This window comes from Puma concolor, chromosome C1, assembly GCF_028749965.1.
Source record: "Puma concolor isolate L17-30 chromosome C1, mPumCon1.1.hap2, whole genome shotgun sequence".
In the NCBI taxonomy this organism is placed as follows: Eukaryota; Metazoa; Chordata; class Mammalia; order Carnivora; family Felidae; genus Puma; species Puma concolor.
The window spans coordinates 126,579,083-126,607,054 of record NC_141674.1 but is presented as its reverse complement, the minus strand read 5'-3'; the positions used below and the strand labels follow the sequence as shown (position 1 = coordinate 126,607,054).

Here is a 27,972-nt window from a genome sequence, read left to right as displayed (position 1 = left end):
TTCAAAAATGAATAAACATTAAAAAAAAAAAAAAAAGACTCTAAGATTCTCATTCATTCCCCCAATTCTGGATTTCATGATGTGCATCAGAATCACAGGTGGAAGCAGGCCAAGGGTTTGGGGTCCAGCTGGGACCTAAAACCATCTGACAACGACTCTCCTTATCTCAGAATGCAAGATTTCAAAGGAGAGACTCCCAAGTCTCACTACCTGGATGTGTTTAACGTTCGTAAAGCCAGCCAATATCTGATTAGACAAAATGGCACTTCAGCCACCAAGCCACCTATTTATGGCCCTGCAATTTCAGTCCGGTACTCCAATTTGCTGCCAGCCTGTCACTTGGCTGCCTTTCTTTCCTCCAGGAAAATTAAGTGAGAGGGTATGCAACATGAGGCCCTTATCCAAGTCAGCAGCATAGGCTCTATGGAAATAAAATGCAAATATTCAAAAGGCCTGTCCAGACGGAGCGTTTCCAAAAAGCAAAACAGTATCTCAATGTCAAGGAGCAGAGGAGTCAAACATTTCACTTAAGCATCAGCTTCAGCAAATCAGCAACTATGCCACGTGGAGCTCAGCATCCCAGAAGGTCCATTTACTACGGTCACTCAACAGACACGCACGTCTCAAGGTCTTATTGACATCTCCTTAAAAAATAATACGTCACAACTGAATCATAAAGGAGTATTTCTGGAGAAGAACGGGAAGACGATGGAGAGGAGGGAAACACATTGCAAGCATGGGAAATCCAAGTCTTGCTCATAATTTTCCAGGTAAAAGGAGGTCCATAATTTTTAAGGAAGTTGGGCATGCTCCCCAATTCCAGAGAAATCTGATTTTACATTCTCTCAAAGCTGGCCCAAAAGAGGCCCAGAAATCAAGTTCATTATTTTAAGGTGTTCTAGGATGTTGTACAAAGAAGCCAATCCCATGCACAATTTCCCTGCCCCTAAAGAAGACCCCAAAGCAACAGAAAGAAGAAGACAGGTAAATGCTGGTGACACAGGGTACCAGGACAGGTCATGGTCTTTCCATGGACGTAGCTTCCTCTATGCTGAGAAAACAGTGACCAATAGGCAACACCTGGAAAAAATGACATTGATCACACCAATGGGGCCTTTCCTTTCCTGATTCTCTTTGTTATTTAATTCTTTTATTCTCACCAGAGGCTGAGAGTCAGATAAAGTCTTATTTAAACAAACATGATATAAAAAGAATTTAAGTTTATTTATTTTGAGAGAGTGAGAGAGTGACAGCAGGGGAAGGGCAAAGAGAGACAGAGACAGAGAGAGAGAGAGAGAGAGAGAGAGACAGAGAGAGAGAGAAGCCTAAGCAAACTCCGTACTATCAGTGCAGAGCCCAATGTGGGGCTCAAACTCACGAACCATGAGATCACGACCTGAGCTGAAATCAAGAGTAGGATGTCTAACTGACTGAGCCACCCAGGTGCCCCATAATAATTTTTTTTAAAAGCCCAGCCAACAAGACCAAGTAGACGTTTATTAAAGTTACGTTTATTAAATTTTTACATCCCTTGGATATTGAGTTTCACGGCTTACCATGGCTCAGGCAAAGGCTCTATTTTGACCCTATTTCCTTTAACATTTCATACAGAAGTAATGTAAGTTCTCCCTTCGCTCTATCCCCAAATGAGATAGAGATAAAGGTTTTTCATGTATGTACATATGCATGTTATTTATACTGCAAATACTAGAACAAGAAGCTGCACCCCTTTGCTTGCCGGGAATAAAGGTAGGTCCACTCCCTGCTTGACAGGTACTCTGCTTGAAAAGCTCCTCCTAACTGGCTAGGCTGCCACCTGCTTAGCTGCTGAAGCTAAAACAAGTCTGTCTGATGACTCAGTCATCAAAGACTATCTTCCCTGGCCACTGGACTCCTGAGAAAGTCAGCATGGTCTAATACAGTTTCTTCTGAGTGTGGTACATTTAAACTGTGGTACACACAATATATACACTCTACTCTAACAGTGAAGTATTTATTTTAGCATGCCCAAGCACATCAAATCCCCAAGTGTGCATAGGCTGTCAATGAGAATGAGATAAAACAAAATAAATGACTTAGAATAAATGTGAAAACAAGTATTTTAAGGAACTAACACAGGGAGTAACACAGACATAATAAAAACTGTGGCTGAAGTTTGGAAAATAATGGTTCGCTTAAAAAAAACAAAAATCAGTTAAGATTCAGAAACCACTGGTTCTAAGGGCTGACTGGCTGTGTCCTTAGGGATCCTTCACTTATCTTCCCCGGGCAGGCCTCACTAGAATGACAGCAACAAAACTGATGGGGTTAGGAGACAGTGTGACAAATAGGAAATCTTTGAAAAATAGAACACAAGGTCTTTTCACCTTCAAACAAGGTGTGGCTGCTGTCCAGCTAAGATTCATGAACCTTTACTGAGTTTTGACCACAAAGTAACAAGCCAATAGAGTAAAAGTGGATCCCTCTCCTGGCAGCTTCCCTGAGCTGTGGAAAGCCATTCCGCCAAGCCTGCAGGCACTGACCTCCTGGGGTCGGCTTGGTAGCAGCAGGGGACGGTACCGAGCAAAGCACAAACAAGACCTATCATTTCAGCCTGGTGTCTCATCTCAGTGACACTTGTGCAAGGCAGGGCCTTCCAAGCTCATTCATTGCTAGGCTCTTAAAATCACTTTTGAGCTTGGCAGGAGCAAATGATTAGAGTCTCCAGAAGGCAACTATCTTTTTTTGTCCTGTTAGGATCATCATGGGGTTTGCCCTGTGCCTTAAGAAAGCTTGATCTGGAAGGCCAAAACGTGAAAGTGTGTCAGCCTCAGGTGGAGGAGGAGAAAACATGCCGTGTAACCACAGATGAGTGAGTTAGATTTCTCAGAAAGATCTAGTTCTTCACCTGACATACTAGTGTTGAATACCTGCCACCCTGTGGTAAGTCAAATAATGGCCCCTCAAAACGTCCCTGTCCTTACTCCAGAACCTGTGAATGGAGGGTCTTCCATGGCAAAGAAGAATTACAAGTACACACGGAATGAAGGCTGCTAAGCACATGACCTTAAGAAGATTATAGTGGATTATCCAGGTGGGTCCCATGTAATTGTAAGGGACATGTGGATGAAAGAAGCACAAGAGTCAATGTCTAAAAAGTGTCAACAAGGGGCACCTGGTGGCTCAGTCGGTTAAGCCTCTGACTTCGGCTCAGGTCATGATCTCTCGGCTCATGAGTTTGAACCCCGTGTCGGGGTCTGGGCTGACAGCTCAGAGCATGTAGCCTGCTTTGGATTCTGTTTCCCCCTCTATCTCTGTTCCTCCCCTGCTCACACTTTGTCTCTCTCTCAAAAATAAATGAACATTTAAAAAATAAATACATATAATAATAATAAAAAGTGTCAACAAATGTTTGACCCAGATTTCAGCATCAATCAATAAAAAGTGTCAAGAAAGACTGGCTTTGAAGATGAAAGGGGGTCACGGGGTACAGAAGGGGGCAGCCCGTGCAAGCTTGAAAAGGTTAGGTAACTTTCTCTGCTAGAGCCTCCAGAAAAGATCACGGTGTGACTCTGTATTAGTTTCCCCACTGCTGCCGTTAACACATTACCACAAACCTAGTGGCTTAATAAAACAGAAATTTTTCTTTCTCAGTTCTAGAATTCGGAAGTCCCAAATCTATTTTAGTGGGTTGAAATGAAGTGTCAGAAGGGTCATGCTCCCACCAGAGGCCTGAGGGGACATTACATTCGCTGCTCTCCCAGCTTCTGATGGCTGCTAGCATTCCTTGGCTTGTGATTCCGTCATTGTAATCTCTGCCTCCATGACCACACTTCTGTTCTGTGTCTCTACAGCCCTCCTCTCTCTGCTGCTCTGTCGTGATGCCATTCAGGGTCCATCTCTATAATCCAGGATACTCTATCCATCTCAAGATGCTTCATTTACTCATATCTGCAAAGCCTCTTTCCATCTAGTGAACCCTTACAGGGTCCAGGAGTTGGAGCCTAACATCTTTGGAAGGCATTGTTCAGCCTATTACAGACCCACTTCAGACCTGTGACCTCTACAACCTTAAGATAAATTTGTGTTGTTTTAAGCCGTTAAGCGTGGTAATTTCTTACAGCAGCAATAGGAGACTAGTACACCCGCCCTTTCTCTCAAATATGCTACAGATCAAGAGAGGGCCTGGGTGAGTTGAGGGAGTTAGCCCGTCCCTGCTATTCCCAGCACTACCCTGGGGGCCCTTTGTATCTACAGATGACATCCCTCTTCCCCATCCGCTGTGAAAGAATGCCAAGATTTGGCAGGAAGTGGCCATTAGAAGCTTCAGAAATCACCCTTCCCTCTTTCCTCTCACCAATCACAAGCTCCTTAAATAAACTTTATGGTAATTCAGACAGCAAAGCTTAGGAGGAAAAAAGAACTGACATTCGTTTCAGGGAATTCCTGTTAATAATAATGAATATACTCCCATCCACAAATGTCAAAGGGCTTTGCTCAGAAAGCCAATAATCCCTACCACAAATATAAGACAATGTAACACTCTACAGGATCATATTCCTCAATTAGGAAGAGCCTCTTCAGGTAGCTCTTGAGCATTCCAGGGCTAGAACATCCTCGCTTTAAGCACCTATTAATCACTAATCTTTCTCAGGGCACATTATACTGCTGGTTTTTTGTCATCTGTAGTTATTTCTATTTTTAGAACTGCTCCTTTTCACTCATCTGCCCTCTCAGGACACTACAGCAATTCCCTGGCTGACTTCTTTCCCAGAACTCATCACGTTGGGACACCCCCAGGTTCTGTCCTCAGACCTCTGCTCTATTCTCTCCTCTAGTGTGTGCACCCTGTCCCATGACATCAAATTCATCTATCCAGCCTGGACCCCTCACATGGGTGAGCACCAGAGCCAAATATTCAAGTGCCTGCTCATCGGCTCCACTGGAACATTTAGGAACATCTTCAACACAGCCGGCCCCAAACAGATCTGCTGATTTCATGCGGAGGCACACGTCAGCTCAATAAATGGTATCCGCTGCTCAAACAAAACCCCATCCTCCCTCACATCCTCCTCATTCCATCCCACCTTTCATATTTACTCCATCAGTAATTCCTTCAACTCGCCTCCAATATTTCCCCCAGATCTGATTGTTTTCCACCATCTGCACCCCCTCAATCCCAATCCCAGCTACCTCACCACCCACCCAGGTCACAGCAACAGGTCCCACCCACTAGCCTTCACTCTGCACACAGCAGGTGGTCACCATTCTCAAGTATAAATCAGAGGTCACTCCCAAGTGTGAACTATCCCGGGGCTTCCAGATACACTCAGAGTCCACACTGGGCCACGATGTATGTGGTCTGGCCACGGACTAGCCCTCAATCTCTCCTTCCTTTCCCTGTTTACCAGCAGGCACATGCACTGGCCACCTGTCATCTCCTGGAACATGCTGAGGCTTGTTCCCGATTCAAGCCCTTTGAACTTGCTGCCCCTTCTGCCATGGATACCCTTCCTCCAGATCTAGGTACTACTGTCCTCCCTCTTCCCTCCCTAAAGCCTGGTCTCAAACGTGTTTCACTCTAACCTAGTGAGAGCAACCCCTCAGTCACATGCTTTCATACTGCCCTACTCTGCCACTTTCAGAACACACAGGGATACCTGAAATGGTCTTAGTTTACTGATGCAGGGTGTGACTTCCTTCCAGTACAATACACACTCATTGAGGGCAGATCCTTTTGTGCCACAGTATCCCCAGCGCCTGGCACCTGTCGAGAGCTCAATAAATACTTGCTCATGAGCTGCTGAGTGGATTTACGACCCAAGGGCACTATCAGATTAGCTTAAAAGGTACTGTTTTAGTGTGTCTTTGGTTTTAAGGAAGAATGATTTCCTGGGCTACTACAAGAAGGCACCAAGCTCTCCATCCTGGGGTCATGCCCTTCATCCTGACTCCCTCTTTTGGCTTCTCTGCCTCGTGTGTACCCGTTCTCTCCTTTTCACCAGCCAGCTGGCTCCCTAATGTTCCATTTTGTATTGTTTCTGTTCCCTCACACAGTTCTGGCTTGCCCAGGTTCTCAACCCCAGGGCACCACACCACTTGCAAACACTCAAGTTTTCTTTCGAGTCTCTCAATTCACCTTCCCAAGAGCTCACGTCAGCGGCCTGGGAAGGAGGAGACACAGTACAGCACAAGTGCGTTCAGGCGGAAATTAGAATTTCTAGTACCGAGATGAAAAACACTCCCACCAGTAGTAAGAGCAAATGCATTTTGGTTCACTCTCCCTTAAAAGATCTGTACGTGACCGCAGGATCCTCTCAAAGGGGTGGGAGGGGTGTCAAACCTAACAGATGGTGGGAATCACGAGGATACATGCAATGAATATTGGTGTGAATGAGAAGGAAGATAAGGAAAAGGACCTCCATGCAAACATGATTAAGTAAGAAAAATTAAGCAGTGAAAGGACAAGCTTGATCCTTTTATAAGTGCCTGTACAAAAGCTCGTTCTTACATACAATGCTTCCTCTTGGCCCTTATATAACCCTCCCATTTGTGCCAGGTAGTAGCTATGTTGGAGGTTGTGCTCACATACTATCTAATGCTTACAACATACCAGCCAAGTAACTACTATCTCATTTCTTCAGGTGCAGAAATCAATGTTCAGAAAAGTACAAGGCCCGGTCACCCACAGAGCTTAGCACACACAGTACCTAGGGCCCATGAAACTTTCACAGGCCCACAAAAATGCTTTTGTTCTTCTAAAATCAGACTATAGGGGCACCTGGGGGGCTCAGTTGGTTAAGCGTGTGACTTTGGCTCAGGTCATGATCTCACCGTTCATGAGTTCAAGCCCCACGTCGGGTTCTGTGCTAACAGCTCAGAGCCTGGAGCCTGCTTCAGATTCTATGCATCCCTCTCTGCCCCTCCCCCCCTCAAAAAATGAACAAACATTTAAAAAAAAAGAAGAAATGGATTTTTTAAATGCAAGAATCATGAGCTAGAAATGTACTTTACAGGAATCACCAAAATTCTGATCATTCCTCCTATGACTGACCCAAGGCTTACTTGGAAGACAACTGTTTTTTTTGTTTTTTTTTTTAACGTTTATTTATTTTTGAGAGAGAGACACAGAGTGCGAGTGGGGAGGGTCAGAAAGAAAGGGAGACACAGAATCTGAAGCAGGCTCCAGGCTCTGAGCTGTCAGCACAGAGCCCAACATGGGGCTTGAACTCAAGAATGGTGAGATCAGACCTGAGCCCAAGTCAGACACTTAAACGACTAAGCCACCCAGGCACCCCAGAAGACAACTGTTCCTAACAAATATTAAGCCCTCAGTAGCCCCTTTCCCTAGAACATCTCTCAGAGAGCACTCAAGGTGAGTCAAGACTGACGGTTTCACATAGTGTGTCAAATCGTGTCCCTGGACCCAGTAACTACACAGGAATGACCTAGGATGCTCCCTAAAAATGAGGATTCCAGAGTCCCAGCCCATTGCTGCACAATCACCAGGGGTAGAGCCCAGGCATCTGAATTATAATGAGAAGCAGTGCCAGGGATTCTGACCTGCTGTGGAAATTAGGACCTACTAGACAGGTGCATGTATGGGGACAAACTACTTTTTTGCACAGTTTTAACATAATCTCAATTTTCCCAGAATGCAACTATCATGTACAGTGAGCCAAGAATATACTTTATTTGTTCTGAAGTTTACCCCAAGCTATTAACCATTAAAATAAAATTGCATCACTGATGGCAATGACACTTCTGGAATATGAGTCACCAAATTGACCCCGTATTCAGAGTTGTTACATTTATAGGTGATTTTACCAGTAAGTACCGGGATCTGACTACCTCCTTTCGTCTTCTCAGTGTAGCAGGGGATGGGAGGGGCAAGCATTTAGATAATGAACTACCTATATGATTACACATTACTTTCATTTCTCTTTTATATTAGTCAGGAACTTGCACTGGTGTTTTGTTTTGTTTTTAATTTTTTTTCAACGTTTTTTATTTATTTTTGGGACAGAGAGAAACAGAGCATGAACGGGGGAGGGGCAGAGAGAGAGGGAGACACAGCATCGGAAACAGGCTCCAAGCTCCGAGCCATCAGCCCAGAGCCTGACGCGGGGCTCGAACTCACGGACCGCGAGATCGTGACCTGGCTGAAGTCGGAGGCTTAACCGACTGCGCCACCCAGGCGCCCCTGCACTGGTGTTTTTAATTGTGCATGCTAGTAGGTTATATTATTTATCACCTGCATTTGGGATGGCACAGAGAGCATTACAAAGTCACTGTTGTAGAAGCAAACAATGGGCCTTACAGGATTAAGGATTTTAAAAGGTCCTGGCTCAGGACACCTGGGTGGTTTTCAGTCAGGTGAGCGTCTGACTCTGGGGTTCTGGGGTCCATGATCTCATGGTTCACAGGTTCGAGCTCCACATTAGGCTCCACACTGATAGTGCAGAGCCTGCTTGGGATTCTCTCTCTCCCCTTCCCTCTCTGCTCTTCCCCTGCTCGTGCTCTCTCTCAAAATAAACTTAAATTTTTTTAAGTGAAAAAAAAAAAAGGTCGTGGCTCAAATCTATTCTTTGAGATGCTGTTGTTAATTTCACTATCAGGGGAAGTCCCAAGACACTCCCCACCTACCGACTCACAAAAAAAGAAAGAAAAAGTGAGCCGGCCGTACAGGCTGGCAGCCAGAGGCGGACACCCACAGCTGCACTCCTATCAGGGTACACACCCTGGGACACCCACAGCTGCACTCCTATCAGGGTACACACCCTGGGCCAGCCACAGGGTGGACAGGCTGGGCAAGAGCACAATCAACTTCAAATTCTCATCAGCAGTTGCTGGGGCAGAAGGCAGGGGCTGGAAGAGAACAGGAACACACAGATGTGGGTTACTGGCAAGTCCAAGGTCTTAGATTAGGTGGGTTCAAGGCTGTTCGGTAATAATAATAATAATGTTATAAAACTATTTCATGTGTTCATTAGTATCACTCAACTATTATATTAATAATCATAGAAAGGAAAATACTTTAACAACCATACCCAATGCTGACAGCTTGTATTACAAACAGCAAACTACATATTAGCCTGGAGCAGTTTAAGCCCGAGTGTTAATCAGCAGCTTCTGGAGGGATGGGTAGTTGCTGTTCTCATATTAATAACAATAAAAAAAGAAAAAGCAGCAGGCACTTGGCATGGGGAACGTGGACTCCTGAGCCATGTGTCAGGCAGATAAAGATGCTGGCGACTGGCGGCCACCAAGGCCACCTCAAACCACCATTCAGTTTTCTCATTAGCATTGTGCAGCTGTTACCTCAGTCGACAATAACACATGCCTCCGGGGATCTGACAGGCACAGGTCACCCTGAAGGCAAAAGGAGAAAAGGATCCGAAGACAAATCATAAAAATTGTTCCACCCTGACTCTGAGCTGTCATAGGTTGACTGGGTGTGGCAGAAGACAGTGGCTTCTTTTCCGAGGGGCCTCCCGGGGCTTTGAAGGGGCATGTGGCTGCGTACTCTCCTCCAACCCTCCCCATCATCCCATCTTTTTCTCCTATTCACTGGTTCCCAGAGAGAAAATATGAAAGCAAAGACGCTCGTTAATACAAAGGGCAGGGCAAAAACAATTTACTTCCTATGGCCAAAGCCTAAGAGAGGATTCTAACATCCCACCTCCCAATTCTACCAGTTCAAAGACAGCAGACCAAAGAGCACCTCTTTGGTGCTCCCACAGACCCCACCTTTATACTATCACTTAACACTTGATTCCACCAGTTGGTTCACAGGTCAACCTGCATCAGGCCATGCCCGTACCCATTTGAGAAACGGCACCAAGACTAAGAGCAAACACAAAGAGGGCCTTTAATAAAGGCAGTTGAACAAATAAATACCACAGGTAAATAAGCACCCCCCACACACACACACACACACAAATTGAAGGGTAAATCCATTTTTCTTTCCATCTGTATTCAAAATCCAAAGTAGATTATATAAAACCCAGGCAGTGTTGTAACTTGAAAGTCCATGGACGTGTGTTTTATTATGCTATATAGCCCTTTCAGTCTTTATGAGCCCTGATAATATTTTATAGGAAACGTAGAGGAGGAGATGAAAACTAGGCAGAGCCCCAAATGGGGAAGGAAAAGGAAGAGGAGAACACACAAAGAGAGCCACAGCCCTGGGAATGTGGGGAACAGTGACTGGCCCTAGACATCCTTGATTCACCTTCCCTTTCCTGTCACCACACCAGTGGGAGTTAAGAAGGAGCACAGCAACATGGGGATAGGCAGGCAGGCAGGCAGAGTGGCCCAAACTTTCCTTCCGCAGCACCTCTACTAGTCAAGATGATCACAAAGTACAGCTTCTGCTGTGGCAGATCAAGGCCTTGATTGTGTGGGATCAATCTATTAAGGCAGTGATGATGGCAGGCCATGTCACTTCCAGGAAGGAAACAGAATTTGTAACCGGCCCGTGGGTCTCCAATGTCCACACACAAGCAGCTAACCAAGAACACTGGCACTGACGGAGACGTGAGGCCACGTACACGGCTTCCCTAGGGCTGTCCTCTTTGTTCCGTGGACTTCCCACTGCCCCTGAGGGAAATTCAAAACTCCTTCCTCTGGCCACAGGCAGACTGTGGAGATCTGGCCTTCTGCTACCTCACCAACCTCACTCCATCCTACTCTCTTACCCCGACACAAAGCAGCACTTCGCTCCCACCTCACAAGGTCTCTGTGCATGTTTTCTCCTCTGACGGCAAGTCCCTTCCACGCTGACTCCTCTTGGACTCGTAATTCCAGTGTTGGGGATCAGGTTTTCCCTGACCATTGTATGAAATGCCTATTCCTCTTTAACTTTCCCTTTCCTTCGCAGGTGGATGTTTATCTGAAACTACCCTGTTTACTTTGCATACCAGAATATAAGCTCCACGAGAACAGAGAACTCATCTGTTTTGTTCACCACGGCATCCTTGGTGTTGAGAACAGGGCCTCGTGCACAGTATGACCAACTATTCCTTAAGTGAGTGAGTGAATGAATGGAGAAGAGCTAATAGCTATCAGAGGTGACATCTTGAAGGACACTTGACCTGAACCAAATTACATTTAAGGACAGAAGCACAGAGTGTGAAGGTGAAGGACAGAGCATCTAAATAGTGGAAAAAAAAGAGAGAGAGAGACCAGAGTAACTGCCAACACCTGCCATGGTCCAGAAGAACAATTGTGCCCCTCCCTGCCAAGGCAGCATCACTGCAGGTATCAGAAGTTTCCAGAAGAACTCACAAAGGACGATGATATCAAAGGACTTCCAAGCAGCCCCATCTGGAGCATTCAGGCCAAAGGCTCCACTCCCTTGGCACAAAAACTGTTAACACCCTTCAAGCCTGACTATTAGTAATGCCCTTACCAAGGTCAGTCATCCACATATTTCTGGAATACTTCCCCAAACTTGTGACTTCCTCAGCCCTTATTGTGGAACAGGAGGGCCAGGTAAAATAGTCCTGACTGTCCAAACAAAAGACACTGCTGTCTGCACAGGACTACGTAACCAATTCTTAATCTCAAAGGCATGGACCTGAGACAGAAAATAAATCCTCAAGTATTCCACAACATACTTTCAGTCAATGACTTTAAGACCTTGTGTATGGGGCGCTATTTTTGTCAGGCCACTGAAGTCCTTTGCAAGCAAGGACCATGTTTAATACTGACATATGCTCTACCTCCACATACAGAGACCCAGTCGGTACCCAATTAATAATACCTGCTTCCCTCACTCACCAACATTGATGAGCAACAATGGATACTAACTATTATGCAGAGACATTTCCCAAGGGAAGGATTTCTGGGTAACCTTCCCCAAAGTTAAAAGTTCTAATAACGAGGGGAGGTGGGGGAAGGCAAAGGAATCCAGGTCAGCCCTCAAAAGAAAATCCTGACTGGGGAGAGGAACAAAACCACAGGATGAGTATGTGAATGATCAGTTACAAAAAAAAAAAAAAAAAAATCACACAATGTGATTTGTGAGTTGTTGGACCAGCATGCAGAACAGGGTAAAAATCATTATGTTTTTCTAAACAGAGATTTAATGCTCCATCCCCACAGAGCGAATGGAAGAATGAGGTACTGGCTACTGCTTTTAGAAAAAAAAATGGAGCAAGCACACGAAATACAGCTGCAGCCAGCAACCAGCCCTGAAAAGCCAGCTTCCAGAAGAGAACAGCCTGACGGTCCACAGGTGGCACAAAAAAGAAAGTGGCTTTCAATCAACAGCTGGTCCCAAAGCTTTTACCACTTTGCCTGACTGGCAGCAAGACTCTCCAGCCCCATCCTAAGAGATTCTGTCTTACAGGATACACAAGCGTCAGAGTCCTCGGAGCAAACCAGAAAACATACTGCCCTCCTGTGAGCAGTGACGGAAGGGAGGCACAGACACACCGTTCAGAAAGGAAGGGAATTCAGTACTCGAAGAATGTAGTCAAATGATGTGGCAAAGATTTCCCTAAGAAACACTGGCTTCGCAGAAAAACTCCAGAATGGAATTTAATGTTTACTTTCAGAGCTATCACCAATTTTGGAAGATATGATAAGTATTTAATTTCTCTGAAATGATACACATGCAACATTTCCTGGTGTGCTAATTTCTACCTTCTGTTAACCAAAATGTTTTAAGACAACTTAGTATGCCATGAGAATACATTTCAAGGGAACCAGGGAGCTACACGCAAATACCATTCATTCAGAAAATCAACTTTTGTCTCTTTCATACTTACTGAGGGTCAGAAACAGCCCAGTGCCTAACACAAGTTAAGCTGTAATATACACTCTTCAGTGGGAGGGAAAATGTGATATACACAGTTACTAAGAGTTTCAAGTAGTAAGAGAAAGGTTACAACAAAGCGGTGGCCGGTGGCCGGCAAATCTGGCCCACCACCAAACCCACATGGCAGAGGATGTTACTGATTCCTGTACACCCCTGAGAACCTGCTTAATTGGTTGGCTATGGTGGATGACAGGAAGCCACAAATTTAACCCACCCCTCCTCCAGGTGATTTGATCATGAGACAGGTTTGTGAGCAGCTGCTTTAAGAAGTATGCCAAGAGTGGGTTGACTGTGTCCACCCACACTAACAGAACTCAGGTTCACAGGCTGCTTTCCACCCAAATGCCCCCAAAGATCTCAGCCACCTTGGAGGGAGTCCAGATGGCCCAAGACAGCCATGCCTCACATCCAGTTGGACTCAAGAGCAAAAGACATCCTCCAGTAAACTTCCTGGACACTGCTACCAGTTGCTTGACAGGTCTGCAGAATGCTGCATCAGAAAGCTGGAAATCTTCAGACGTTGAGAGCAAGAAATATGCATGCCCAGCACTGCATTTGCATGGCCCAGGATGGTGAAGCTCATGGAGGGTTGCTTGACGATGGCTAATAGACTCAGTGAGTCTGAAGAGGGAGAGATAATAAAATCTATTTCGTTCTTTAATACAAGGAACTCCAAGAAACTAGGCTATGGCTACCCTTCTTGGTTACTCAGGGTTTAAAGAACCTTTTATTTCTAGTTACCAACAGATTCAGCTATGGATAACAAGGTTCAAAAAGAGCTGTGTTAGACAGCTACCATTCCCCCAAATTCTCCTTCTTCTATAGAATCACAAAGTGAGCAGAGCACAAGTATCTCCTGCAGTGGGTGGCAACAAGATCAAATTCTGCCCAGTGTAATAGGGGTAAAGGAAATATGTGCAACTTCTGGGTCATATTCCCCCCCTTCTCCTGTCTACCCATCCTTTCTCCTCCCTTATCCTGGGCCATACAAAGAGCAGTACTGGAGACAGGACAGCAACCTGATAGAAGAAGCCTAGGCCGGAGACTTCAGCAGAACACTAGAATGCCACCCTAGGTGACTTTAGTGTAACTGTATCTTGTATAAGTCACTGCTGTCTTGGGTTTCTGTTAAAGCAGCTACACAAGAATCCTATAAAAGGGCTTTCTTTTCTACAGGGAATATGGTAAGAATAACTGATATCAAGAAACGGTCCCTCCATACTCACTTCTTCCTCCTTCACCTAACAATATGGCGGACACTATCGTCCTTGACTCCAAAGGATAGCAAGTTAATCAGGAGACCTCAAAACCACTCTAAAATCCAAAATCTCAAATTTGAAGTGTTAGACCCACCTGAAAATACAAGCTTTCCTCTTTTGGCCAATGAATGCCTCCATCTACCTTTTGAAGTGAATTTTCTTCCAATAATTACCATGTAAATTATTCACAATTTCTGGAACAAGTCTAGCATGGCTTTGCCAATGCTAATGCTGTTCCCTCTGCCTAGAAGGCCCTTCCTGACCTAGAAAATTCCTCAACATCACAGCCAAGTTAAAATGTAAATATGTCCCAACTCCTAAGGGCTTAGAGGACTTTTAAAAAATGTACTGAAGTATACTGTGGAGTATTTTCCTGTTAACCCTTGAGTCTGCTAGGTTCTTGATGGTAGGAACTACTTATTTATCCTTATATCCTTGACCACACCCCCCGACCTCCACCACTACATGCCAGTACCTGGGAGAGCAGGAACACCATCAATGTTCAGTCAACTAATGAATGAAACTGTTGAATTAACTGTGTTATCTGGAGAGGAATTTTGAAAATTCAAAGGCACAGCCTATGACTTAAGGAAATCTTGCAAATCCAATAAATACAAGTATCCCCCAGAAACTATTTCACCTTAGTCTGTTTAGAAAACACAGCCTTTAAGGATAAACATGGAGCTAAAGATCCATGAGACTTATGAGCATCAACTATTATTTATTAGAAGCTGCACTTAATGGAAAAGCAATTTTACATCTAACAGAAAAACAATTTGCTACCACACTACGAAATCTGAGCTGTCATTTTGTTATCATTTTGCTTTGAAAATAAATCCTACATTGAATCAAAAAGAAAACACTTATATATACATTAAACACTGTTTTAAGAAGCTTTCTTAGATATATCCATTTTTTTAACACTAAGATCTGGGAAACAAAAATCTTACATACATCCCATGCTAGTACCTGAGCAACAGCCTAAAATCTTTTCAAAGAAAAGAAAAGAAACTATTATTTCAAACATTAAGGATAGGTCATAGGTCCTAATTCCCAAGCACAGGGAAGTCTGTCTGGACCAAGTCTAGGCTCAGAAATTTTCCACTTCTGTTATTTGCATATAGCTTGGCAGAGGGACTAAACAAATTTCCAACAAAGGTTAGAGAACAATACAGCCACTGAGAAAATTCAACTATTAAAAAATACCATGTCGAGGGTACTAAACAGAGGCCTAAGAGGAGCTACCTCAAATGATAAACTGGGATAAAGTTATTTTTTATTCTGCGAGGATCATCTTAACCTTTTACCCTGGAATTCCCAAAAGTAAAACAGATCTTCCTTATTCTTAAAATCATAGCATTTAAAGGTGGATCTTAACTTTCAAGATCACTTGTTTTAGATGCCCAGGTATATTAAGTGACTTGCTGGAGAACACACACCAGTGGTAAACACAGCAAAGCCTAGACCACACCCCCCAACCCCAGGTGCTCACAGATCTAACCCGGGATCTTCTCCGGCACGGCACTGATTAATAGGCTCCCACAATACCATCTTCACAAACAAAACCAATTCTGGTAAAGGTGATCACAGAGCCCATTATGAAGATCTTTCCAAAACACAGGCAGGTGCACACACACATCCCAGCAATAAAGATTACAGACATTTAAAAGGGCAACCTTATAATGGGATTCACTTAATGCAGCAGGTACTAAGAATTCAAAGATCAAGGAGACCAAAGCAAATGCATTCCACAAGGAGCTCACAGTAAGTGAAGGGGAAAAGAGCCTACATGAATTACAAAACCACATGCTATGGCCAATACTGGAGATAAAAACAGGGTATTATGGGACATTTCTGACTCCATGATTAAAACGTTTGGATCTTTCTTCCCTCTAATTTCTAGGGTAGCTCCTAGAAAATTATACTCTAACTTAAGTGAATTAAAAAGTAACAACTGTTACACACAAGGCCCAGACTGAAATCAAAAGACTCTTTCAGAACATTTGAAAAGATAAATCATTCTCCAAAGAAGGAAATTCATACTTGAAAATTTTTTCTAAGTCAAGTTCAAAAACGAATTCGAATGAAATACAATACCTGCTAATTGAGAACCAAGTACCTTCTTGGGCGGGTGAGGAATGAACCACTGGTTTGGGAACCTGAACAAATCCCAAATGTGGACAGGAATATTCCAAAGTCCTGGAGGTTGACAGTCTCCATTCAGCACACCACAAATGGCAACTGTGTTCTGGGGAGATCAAAGACCATGGAAGTAAAATGGACACTTGACCGCCACAGCCACAGCCACAGCCACTAATAAAATACTGCTGGACCTAAAGAGCCTGGGCAACTCACACAGACCATGGAGAAGAGACTCCTGTACATCAATACACAACAGCCCTCAACTTCAGCTCTGTACTGGCTTCCTAGGGCAGCATGGATCCTGAGAACCACAAAATACCAATTACAAGGAGAGATACAAACACTCACAGAAGGTATTTCACCAGGGCCTTAACCAGTACAGAAAATGAGGGCCATACTGAGGAAGATTCTAGAAAGGGGGGGGGGGGGAAGAGGCAGGATTTCAGAACCCACTTGAACGAATGGAGCAAAACTGTAATTCCATATGTAGTCTGAGGAGTCTACACCTCCAGGAGCAGGAAATGAATTCATATTGGGAAGACCAAAACTCTTAATTCTAAACATCCTCCCCATTGTTATTTTACAACTTTGTGAGCCAAAGACTAGACTGATTCAAACGTTTTTTATTACTGCAAGACACCTCATCTTCGTTCAAGCTGCTGGCCAACTACTGGGTAGACTCAAGAAGTCATATTCTACCACTTGCCTCCTTGTCACTGCCCAAGGTTTTATTGAGAATGAATGATCCCAAAAGCAGGTGGGGCATCCTAACAGAGGTGATATTACAGCCACAAGCACCACTTTTTCTGGCCCCCTTCATGCACACCTAATGCATCCTGTTCCACCTAATGCAGAAGTACAAGTATGTGTTAAAGCTTCCGTTGCAGAATGCTCAGAGAAGAAATTTACTTTTCCCAGAAGCTGGCACAGCATATGTTTATTTAGGAAGACTTATCTATACAACACCAGCAATAAAACTAATTCAACTCATAGGAAATCATTCCAGAGAGACAATGTCACCTCTTTCTCCTTCCTAAAATCAAGACGGGGAGAAAAAAAAAAAAAAAAAAAAAAAAAAAAACAAATGCAAATTGCCACTGGCAGAGTTTCACATTTAAGGTGCACAGAACGATTCAAGAGCAATTCAAGGTTCTCGGCAAATGCCTATTCATTAAACCAGTAGGAGGTGCAACACCATCTGGCGCCCGTGTCCAGCAGAAGATATATTGCTCAGGATCAATGCTGAGCCGCAAGCAAGTTTATTTTTACCCTTTTATGCACAAAACTACAAGGACATAAGTGTCTGCGTTAGGCATGCCAGGAAGACTTAACGAGACTGGAAAATGAGATCCAAAAATGGGATCCCGCAAAAACCAGTTTTCATCGTGCTTGATTAAACAACGTCCTTCCAACGTTCAGGAATCCCAGCAAACACCACAGTGTCTCCGCTAGAAACTCTTTAAGAAACCACGAAGACGTTGGGCATGTAAAGGAGAGATTGCTCTGTATTCACGGAAGCCAAAAGACTTGCTGAGGGGGACGGTTTGCTCACGCTGAAGCCGAGACTCAGGAGTCTGGTTGGGCAGAAGGGCCAGAGGGGCAAGGACAGCACAGCCTGGGCACACAGCCAGCCAATCTCTGGGTGCCAGGAACCCACTTGGCAGTGCTCTCCCTCTGGGGCTTGCTATCTTTGAACCTCAACTTAACCAACAAGAATCTTCTTTTTCCCAAGTGAAGTTACTGCCTTTTTCTCTAATGGAAACATAACACTTACTCAATGCCAAAAAACCAGAAAATCACACAAAAAAAATTTAAAAACCATTTATCATCCCACCACCTGCAGATATCACTAGTAAGATTCTGGGATAGTTCTTACTTCCTCTCCACCCCTCCACCTCCTCTCTCTCTCACTCTCGCCTTCGCTCGCTCTCTCTCTCTCTCTCTCTCTCTCTCTCTCTCTCTCTCGTGCACACACACACACACACACACACAGTGTGTACATACACGTATATATGTATCACGTTATTATACTTGCTTTTTTATAGCCTGCTTTTATGTCTTAACACATTTTAAACACTGCCATGATAATATTTTTCAACCACGATTTAAAAACTAAATAGTACTCTGCTACACATACATGTTTTACTTAAATAATCCCACAGTATTAGGCATTTATTCTTCTATATTAAAAAATAAATTTTCAGTCCTACCTTTACAATTTCAGATATTTCCTTAAAGAAATTGCAAAGTCAACTAACAAGATTTTTAGGCTTTTGATGTCATAATATTCCCACATTTTCTTTCAGAAAATTTATATCAATTTACACTCCTTAGAAATAAAGTGTAAGAATGCCCGTATCCCATATGCTTTTACCAAAGCTTCCATTATCTATATTCTACTGTCCCTTAAATTTGACAATTTTTTGCCAATCAGATAGGTGCCAATTAAATTATTTGCCAACTAAATAGGTGCAAATGACTATTGCTAATAAAAACCACAACAACAACATTTACTAGGCACTTATGTGCCAGGTACTATTTATGGGTTTTACATGTTTGAGGTATATTAATTCCATCATATGAATGGCAAAAATGAGGCACAGGAGGGTGAGGTAATGTGTCCACCTGCAAACTGGAGTTGAAGTCTGTACCCACACAAACAATGGTTCCAGAGTCTAGACTCTTAACCATGACACCATGCAATCACACGGGCAACTATCAAAAAGAATGAGACGAAAGGACAAGATTAACACGTGGTAGAGGGATCAATGAAAATGTAGCGTGCCAATCGCTCCCTAATCTTTATTCAACATATTCAACATGATTATTTGTGTGGTCGTCCTCTAAGTGATGGACACCGTCCTCTGATCCAGCAAACTAAATCGGAAGTAGACTATTAACTTTTCATTGGCTCACTCACCAAAAAGTCACCTGGGTTTACTCCTTTGGCATGCAACAATATACCTGTTCACACTAACCGCACAAAAGAGAATGGGCTTGTTTTCTTGTGTAAAAAAGGATTTGGGATCCAGCAGTTCCACTTGTAAGTACATATCCTAAACAACTGAAAAGACCGTAACAGATACTTGCACACTCATGTTCACAGCAGCATTATCCACAATAACCAAAAGATGAAAGAAATCCAAGTGTCCGGTGACAGGTAAGTGGATAAACAAAATGTGGTATATATATGCAGTGGAATATTATTCAGCCTTGAAAGGAAGAAAACTGTGACACAGGCTACAACACGGATGAACCCTGAAGACATGCTAAGTGAAAGAAGCCAGACACAAAAGGACAAATACTGTAGGATTCTATGTTACGTTACATACCTAGAATAGGCATAGTCATAGACAGGAAAAGGAACAGTGGTTGCCAGGGGTTGGAGTGGGAAGTACAGGGAGCTGTTTAATGGGTACAGAGTTTCAGCTGGGAAGATGAAGAAGTTCAAGAGATGAATGGTAGCGGTGATGGTTGCACAGCAAGGTGAATGTATTTAATGCCATTGACCACTACAAAATGATTATATGATTTACGTTATATATATTTTACCACAATAAAAACAAAACAGGATTTGGAAACAAAGGGCCTCCTATGAGTTTTGTATCTATTTAGGGTGCCTCAGCCACTTGGGCCCTAATCAGATCCTCATAAGCCCTTCTGGAAAGTGCTATCAAACAGAAGTTGGGGAGCATGGTATAAATGCTTCATAAAAGGTAAAAAAAAAAAAAAAAGTCTCTGGAAACACTAAATCTTTAATTGCAGGGACGAGCTTATACTGTGATGCTCACATTAAGTGAGTTCACATTTTCTTTGCAATACCAAAGGAAAAACAGAATCAAATAGTAAAAACCGCATTTGCTACAGGAACCAAAGAACAAATGGGAAAATCAGGTGAGCCTTCAGGAATGACTACTGAGAATAACAAAGAAGCCCCAGGAAAAGGTCTTATCACAAGCCTATAGATCAACAGAGCTGAGGTCATCAGTGGTTTAGAACATCTGATGCAGAAAGACTGCCCATCCAAATGCTAGCACCCCATGTCCAATCAGATTTGGGGTGAACTTATTGAGAAGGCTACCTCTAGGGTTCAAAAAGACAACTCGGTCAGCAGCTTCCTCTATTCACACAGCACCACAGAATAGTTTCAAAGCTCTATTTTTTAAAGACTCAAATTCAAAAAAAGCTGTCTTAGTGACTTATTTAATAGAAGGTCATTCTAAAATCCCAAAAGACCACTTCATCACCATGAGACTAAATAAAGTCGTTCCAAAGAAAGGAAAGCTAGAGCTATCAAAGCTAATATATGTTACTACTACCTCATCATCAGCCCAACCTGACACAGGAAGTCCAATCTGACATTGCATTAGAGCAGTTAACAAAGAGACAAGCAAAGAGCTGGGCTCCCTTCCCAGGCCACCATCTTGTGCCTTGCTCTCTCAAATATTCCCTATTGTACAATAAAGAATTTGGCCTTTGTCCCTGGTTCCTAAGAGGGATACTAACTCCTTGGAATTTCCTGAGTAACAAAAGTGTCTGTTATTGACAAGCCCCTTGGATCACACCTGAGTTTATGCTAAGAGATGAGAAGACTCAGACTGGAAGCTGATCATCAGGAAGACCAACCATGCGATTAGAATGCTGGATCTTGAGCCTGCCCAATCTTGGGAAGTAGAGGGGGGCTCAGATTGATTAAATCATTGGCCACGTGGATGAACTCAATCATGCCTATGCAACGAAAAGCCCAATAAAAGCTCTGGACACCAAGCTCAGTGAGGCTTCCTGGTTGATGAATATGTTGATGTGCCAGGAAGGTGACCCTAACCCCAGAAGGAGAGGGCATGAAAGCTCAGCTTTGGAATCCTCTCAGACCTCACCCTTTGTGTCTCTTCATTTGGATGGCCTGGATTTACATCCTTTAGATTAAAACTGTAATCCTAAATGCAGTGCTTCCCTGAGCTCTGTGAGTCATTCTAGTGAGTTATCAAACTTGAGGGAGTCATGAACTCCTAGATTAGTAGCCAGCTGGTTAGAAGCGTTAGTGGTTTGGGGACCCTACCTGCAGCTGGCATCTGAAGTAGAAGTTGTCTTGTTCGGGACTGTACCTTTTAATTTATGGGATCTGCACTAATTCCAGGTGGTTAGCATCAGAAATTTATTGCAGTATATCATTTGGTATCAGAGTCCATCCCCACCTTGCACACACACACACACGCGTGCACGCGCACACACACACACACACACACAAACACACACATTTCCAGTTGACTCAGGTGCTGTACAGGGATCCAATACCCAGGTTCAAATGACAGAACCTTTAACCGCTAAAATTTATGCCAACTATTAATGATCATAAAGTTTCCCCCATTTAATAAAAACTGAAATGTTTCGAGTAACTGCTATCCCAGACATAATTCTAAGAATTTCTACATGTATTAACTCACCCACTCCTCATAGTAAACTCATAGGGTCTGTGCTGTTGTTACTCCTGTTTTATAGACGATGGTGCTGAGGCACAGAGAGGTTGAGGAACTTATTCAAAGTCACATGGTAGAGGGGCCAGGATTCAAAACAAGTCCCTCTGTCTCTAGAAGCTGACCCCTAGTCACAAGCCTGGTGGAAAACTCATGAATGCTGGCCACCCGCCCCTCTGAGGGGCCCCAAGTCACCGCTCTTCTCTACCCCCACTTGCTCCCATTCTCTGTCCTTAGGACAGGCACAGGCTGATCTCCTTGTACAATGTGTGCATTCTGGTGACAGAATTATCCAGCTTCAACTGTAGCTCAGGAAAACTAACTGAGAACACAGGTAACACTGGGGGAGATTAATTATATCCCCGAAAGTCTTTTCCAACGACAACAAACAGCTAGACAGTACTAGATGTAAATGAAACTGGCAAATTTTACTGCAGTATATGAACAGATTCAAAGTTAGTTGCTCCTTGGTTATTTCCCCTACCATAGGCAGAACCTTCCCATGATCAACAAACCCCCTCCCCCCTCTTTTTTCCCTATTACTTATATTCTTCAGTGTGCCTCCCCTTTTTTATTAAATTGGTATTACACTTTGATGTTTTCGGTTTCTTTAGCATTGCAATTAGAACCTCGGGCAGTCATGGTGCTGATTTTTCAAGCAGAAATTATACAGAAAAGACCACAGCTGGCTGTCCTTCCACCTGATGCACGCCTTCAGTAAATATTTTGAGCATCTACGACGTGCTGGGCAGCATTCTAAGGCACTCAGGCTCCACAATAAATATGACAAAAAGTACTGCCTGACACCATGGCACTCACATGTCCGCAGGAGACACAAAGAAGCAACGAGTGAGCGCGAGCACATATGTGTACGTGCATACATGTGTAGAATTCGAGGCTATGACAAGTGACATTTTTGGGGTTTTTTTTTTTTTAGTTTTATTTTTATTTTTGAGAGAGCAAAAAGGGGAAGGGCAGAGAGAGAAGAGGACAGAGGATCCAAAGCAGGCTCCGTGCTGAACAGCAGTGAGCCCGATACGGGGTCTCAAATTCACAAACCATGAGATCATGACCTGAGGAGAAGGCAGATGCTCAACAACTGAGCCACCCAAGTGCCCCGATAAGTGATGTTTCTGAGACACAGAATGAGTATAGATGTGGGGGAAATACAAGAAGATGTATATGGCTGCAGTAAAATCAATCATGGGAAAGGTAGTGGGAGATAAAGACAGAGAGGGGTCACATCCTTCTGACCTGAGGTATCCAACCCCTTGTCACCATCTCCCTCCCCTCCTGAGTCTATGCCACCAACACCTTACACTGGACAACTGTCATTCCTACCTGAGCTCTATGCCCCTTGCCCCTTATAGCCAGTTTTCCACACTAGCCAAATGACCTTTATAAATACAAATCAGATCAGGTCACCCTGACCCCCAGGCTCAAAACTCTGTACATATACATCACAGAATGAAACCCAAACTCTGTACCTTGGCCAGCAAGGCTCTGCATATTCTATCCCTACTCACCTCTAGACTTAGCACCTTGTTCCCTTCACTCTACCCACATGCCTCCATGATGGGTCCAGTCTGTTCCTGTCTCAAGCACCTATACATACTGTGTCCACCACCTGGAACGCCTTTCACCCAGGACACTGCCTGGATTCTGTTGCCATGCAGGTGTCTGCACAAACATCACTCCCTGAAGCAGCCTCCTGGGCCACAACATCTAACACGGCACCCAACACTCGCTCTCTACCCCTTGTCTTATTTGATTCTTCTTCTCCCACCTCTCCACCTGACAGGTGACTCGCCAGTTTCTCTACTTCCTCTGTTTTTGTTCACCTCTGCATCCCCACTGCCTAGAACAGAGCCAGGTACAAAGTAGGAGTTCAATAAATACATGTCAAATGAAGGAATGAATGACTTTGATGATGCGGTCAAACTCATGATCTTCAATCCTGTGCATCCAAGCTGTCCACACCACCTGTTCAGGGACAACCCACTCTTGGATCAGTTTTTATTGGATGCAAACTCAGAAGGCAACGTCTTCCCTTCCACAGAGCCAGCTGTTCCAATCACCCTATGATTCCAATACTAAGAGGACAAGGTCACCCTACAAAACCACTTGACAGCCCAACATTTACACAAAGACCCCAAAGAGCCACTCGGTTGATAAACTCACCCATAATGTGAAGTAAGGAGTAGACATTTCAAATCCTTTCCATGAGTAAATGGATAGACAGAATTTCCAAGTGGGCAGAAAATGTCTCCAGTGCCCACCTTTCATGTACAGACTCAGCCACCTCTCACTGAGCTATTTCCATGTGGTGACTGTGGTCCCAGACCTGGAAACATGATAAGCCCCAACAGGCCCTAGGTCAGAGGGCTTCCTGAAGTCTAGTAGGGGAGACAGACAAGACTGGTGATATTTCAGCTCACCGCTTATATACCTCAATGCTTTGTACTTTAAAACCACTGTTGGGGAAAACATGTATCTGTCTCTACATCTTACTGTGAGGAATCAGTGACTGACAGGTGTTCTGGTCTGGGAGGGTATGTCCTAGGCCCCCTCAATGGAACACAGGCCTGAGTGAAAAGTGGGGATCTCATCACAGACTGGGGAAGGGGAAGAAAGACGGGGAGGAAAACCTCACCGCTGCCTGAAATTTCACCCCTAAAGCTGCCTTCGATACTTTCAAGGTGGTCAAAGCCAACTTTTCCCTGGACAATGGTAGTGACGCAGCAGACAGGCTCACCATGACTAACAGAGCCTTCCCAGCTCAGGCCTGGGAAAGGAAATGTCCTTTTGATATTTGTTTGTAATCCAGGGGTCCTCAAACTTGTGAAGGCAGCAGAGCCTCTACCACAGTGGGCTCTCGGGACACCAGGGAAAATCCTGCAATATGGAATCCCTTCTTCTGAACCAGGAACAATCCAACCGACAGGACAGGGCACTTATGGGCAGGGGCCTCTGCATCTTCAAAGAATGCATTCAATATTAAAAGTCACCTCTCTCTGCTTTTCTACAGAATTTGTTTTTTCCTTAGTTTTTCATCCCACTACCCACTGGCACTCACTGGCAAGTAAGTGAATGCCAAAGATCTGAGCAGGTTAGGGAAAGAAAGACTCAAATATATAGAAAAGCTCTACCCCATCACTTACTGTCTTTTTCTGGAATGAAAAAAGAACACCTTTATAATGAACTGGGGACACAACACCAAAATTACTATAGAAACAAAATAAGACATGCCACACACAGAGCCTTTATGGGCTGCACAGTAATTATATCGAAAATGACAACCATTTCTTCTAAAGAATGATAATTAATATTGCCTTTACATAACCCACTTTTTCTTTACCTCCCTCCTCCTTTTTTTTAGTTTTTCTTTTTTACTGATTATTTTCCTGCATTGGCAATCAGCAAGTTAATCAACATCATCACTGTCAAGCATTTTCTCTGGGAAATCAACACTCTCATCAACACTTTTCCATACGCAGAGACATTCCCATTTGGAAAACAAGGGGTGGGGATGCAGTTGGGGTGGGACGAATATTAGAGTTCTTACCCCACAGCATTCTGGGACTCTGATACACCTGACCACAAAGCCACAGGAGTAGGTTCTGTGCATACACTCATGACTTAATACAGATGACTATAATACAGGGAAAACTCTCCCTTACCTCTCCAATGCTCTCCCCTGCCTTCCATTCAAACACTTCTGAGTACCTTCGCCAGGCATAGAGTATGTGACAATGAATAGGCACAAGCCCTGCTCTCACACTGTCATGAGGGGACAGACACATCCATTGACCATTAGAACATAAAAAGTGAAGTCTACTCACTTCAACAAGTGATTTGAGCACCTACTATGTGCAGGGTACTGCTCTAGATGCGGGACGCACAGCAGGACTTGTATGCACGAAAGAGTACATGATACATGCAGGATATCACAAGAACACAGAAGAAATGCCTTTCATCCTATCCAGGAGGATCAAGGAAGGCTTCTTTGAAAAAAGAAAGCCCTGGAAGGAACCCTGAAAGATGAAATGTGGATGGCAGAGCAAGGCATCCCCAACAGGGAAAAAAGCCTGTGCATGGAACAGAGGCACCAATCAACAGTCACACTCAAGGGCATATTCCCCTACCTGCCTGGGATGCAGGGGGTAACAGGGGTGCCAGGTCGAGGCTTGAGCAGCAAGACAAGGTGACCAGGGACCTTGAATGCCACAGCAGGACCTGCGGCTCCCCTGTAGCTGAAGAATGGGTGGAGCCTGAAGGCCAGGAGTGACATGATCCAATTCCCCTCTCAGATACAATTTCCTGAACTGGTTTTTATTCGCAAGCACTGCCTCTCCTGCATCTGAGGCTTGAAGATGCAAAAAAACCAACCTACCAACCAACACAGAAAAAACCCGTATTTCGCAAGGGGATATAAAGAAGTTTCAAAGAATAAGGCATATAGGATTCTTCCCTGTTTTAATTTGAGATGGCTAGACCCCAGTAAGCAGGGAAGAAAGAATGTTTTTTTATAGACCAAAAAATTAAGTGAGCAAAAAGCAGCTTCCCAGAGACAAACATCCCTGACTTAGCAATTTCACTAGAGCTGTTCCTTTTCATCTCTGCTGGGACTAAGAGAAGCTGTGCGGCAAACACTTTTCACATCTTGTGTGGCCCGCTGCCACGTAACACCTCAGTCGGAGCCACACCAACCTCCCGAATTGGCCGCCACAGCTCATGGTGAATGAGCCAGCCTCTGACAGATCCAGAAATGGGTGAGAAGACAGATTCTCACCATGGATGACGGTTGCAGACAAGGCTATTTTTTTCTAAATAATACTTTTATGTTAATTGAAGAGTTCAACATTCCCAGGGGCCTTCAAATTGAGTGCTGAATTCCTAGCATTACGTGAAGGGCAATTTCAGACCCTCGCGGCCCAAACTATTCAACGGCCCATCCATTCTGTCTCCATGGACAAGATATGCTTACTCCTCAGAAAACGTTAGTGTGAAACCAATACACTGATGGAATACATTTCCACTGCCATGTTATGGTTTCCAATCTAAATCCAATTACAAGCTTCTAGACGGTGCATGCAACTTACTGACCACACTATAAGCCTGTAAGCTACTCTAGCCTCCAATGAACTGGATTACTTCAATACACAAATTCCGATTTAATGTCCATACAATTCTCTGCCTTCCGCATAAAACTCCAAAGCCCAGCAAGTCACATCATAATTAAGTTGCTTATGTTCTTCATTACAGAAACAAGAATATTAAATGGTACTACCCTGAAGGCCAGCGCTTCTACTGGTCAAGCCACACACGAACTAGACTGGAAATTTTTGTTAATCTACCACTGAAAGTCATCAAGATGTTTAACTGGCACATTTTGAAATATTTCAAATGTCTCTAGTCACAATCAAATTTGAGAGAGATGGGTTAAAATTAGTCTTCTCTTTATGTACCGTATGATGAATTCCATTTATGTAACATCCAAAAACAGCACAACTGATCTGTGCTGTTAGAAGTCAGGCCAGTGGTTATGCTTGAGATGGGGGTCACTGGAAATCTCAACTACAAAGGGGCACCAGGGGGCCTCCAGGTATTGTTCACGTTTTGTTTCTTGATCTGGGTACACTGACACAGCAGTGTTTAGGTGTGACAATCACACGGCACACAATTAACTTGTACACTGTTCTCTAAGTATAAATCAACAAAGTTTTAAAACATTAGGGTGGGCTTATCTGGGTGGCTTAACCAGTTAAGCATCCAACTGGGTTTCGGCTAAGGTCATGATCTCACAGTTTGGCTCCCGAGTTTGAGCCCCACACTGGGCTCCACGCTGACAGCACAAAGCCTGCTTGGCATTCTGTCTCTCTCCCCCTCTGTCTCTGTCCCTCCCCTGCTCGTGTGCTCTGTCTCTCAAAATAAATAAACTTTAAAAAATAAAAATAAAACATTAGGATGGAGGGCAAGATGTCTACTTTCACAAAGACCTTAATGGGTCAGAACTTCAATCCTGTGTGGCGTTTCAAAGAGCACTGATTTTACACAAACAGAAACCAGATCAACAGAAGTAACCAAGTGCTTTCCTGGCCCACGTTCATTTCAATTATTTTTCTTTTTAATGATTTTTTTTTAATGTTTATTTTTGTGAGAGAGAGACAGACAGACAGACAGCAGGGGAGGGGCAGAGAGAGAGAGAGAGAGAGAGAGAGAGAGAGAGAGAGAGAGAATGTTTCGATCCTGAGCTATCAGCTCAGAGCCCGATGGGGGCTTGAATTCACAA

The 27,972-nt window shown here is 43.9% G+C and overlaps 1 protein-coding gene across 6 annotated transcripts in view; it reads right to left on the bottom strand.

Annotated features, from left to right (window-relative positions):
- The window catches only part of MGAT5 (alpha-1,6-mannosylglycoprotein 6-beta-N-acetylglucosaminyltransferase), a 336,396-nt gene that overhangs the window by 248,491 nt on the left and 59,933 nt on the right, over positions 1 to 27,972 (bottom strand). Inside the window, exon 3 of one of the 6 annotated variants that reach the window (XM_086715202.1) lies at positions 16,162 to 16,312. The exons of the other annotated variants lie outside the window; for them this stretch is intronic. The gene's annotated coding sequence lies outside the window, so the exon portion shown is untranslated. The remainder of the gene's footprint in view (positions 1 to 16,161; positions 16,313 to 27,972) is intronic. 6 annotated transcript variants of the gene reach the window in all.